Here is a 466-nt window from a genome sequence, read left to right as displayed (position 1 = left end):
TCATTAAATGATTTAACACTGCTGCCCTCTAGTGGTTAAATCGTGTAATGTTTATTACTCATTGAATGATTTAACACTGCTGCCCTCTAGTGGTTAAATCGTGTAATGTTTATGATTCATTAAATGATGTAACACTGCTGCCCTCTAGTGGTTAAATCGTGTAATGTTTATGATTCATTAAATGATGTAACACTGCTGCCCTCTAGTGGTTAAATCGTGTAATGTTTATGATTCATTAAATGATTTAACACTGCTGCCCTCTAGTGGTTAAGTCTTGTAATGTTTATTACTCATTGAATGATTTAACACTGCTGCCCTCTAGTGGTTAAATCGTGTAATGTTTATGATTCATTAAATGATTTAACACTGCTGCCCTCTAGCGGTTAAATCGTGTAATGTTTATGATTCATTAAATGATTTAACACTGCTGCCCTCTAGTGGTTAAATCGTGTAATGTTTATGATTC

This window comes from Anarrhichthys ocellatus, unplaced genomic scaffold (assembly GCF_004355925.1).
Source record: "Anarrhichthys ocellatus isolate YVR2014 unplaced genomic scaffold, GSC_Weel_1.0 scaffold11, whole genome shotgun sequence".
NCBI classification, from domain to species: Eukaryota; Metazoa; Chordata; class Actinopteri; order Perciformes; family Anarhichadidae; genus Anarrhichthys; species Anarrhichthys ocellatus.
Note: the sequence above shows the minus strand (reverse complement) of the source record.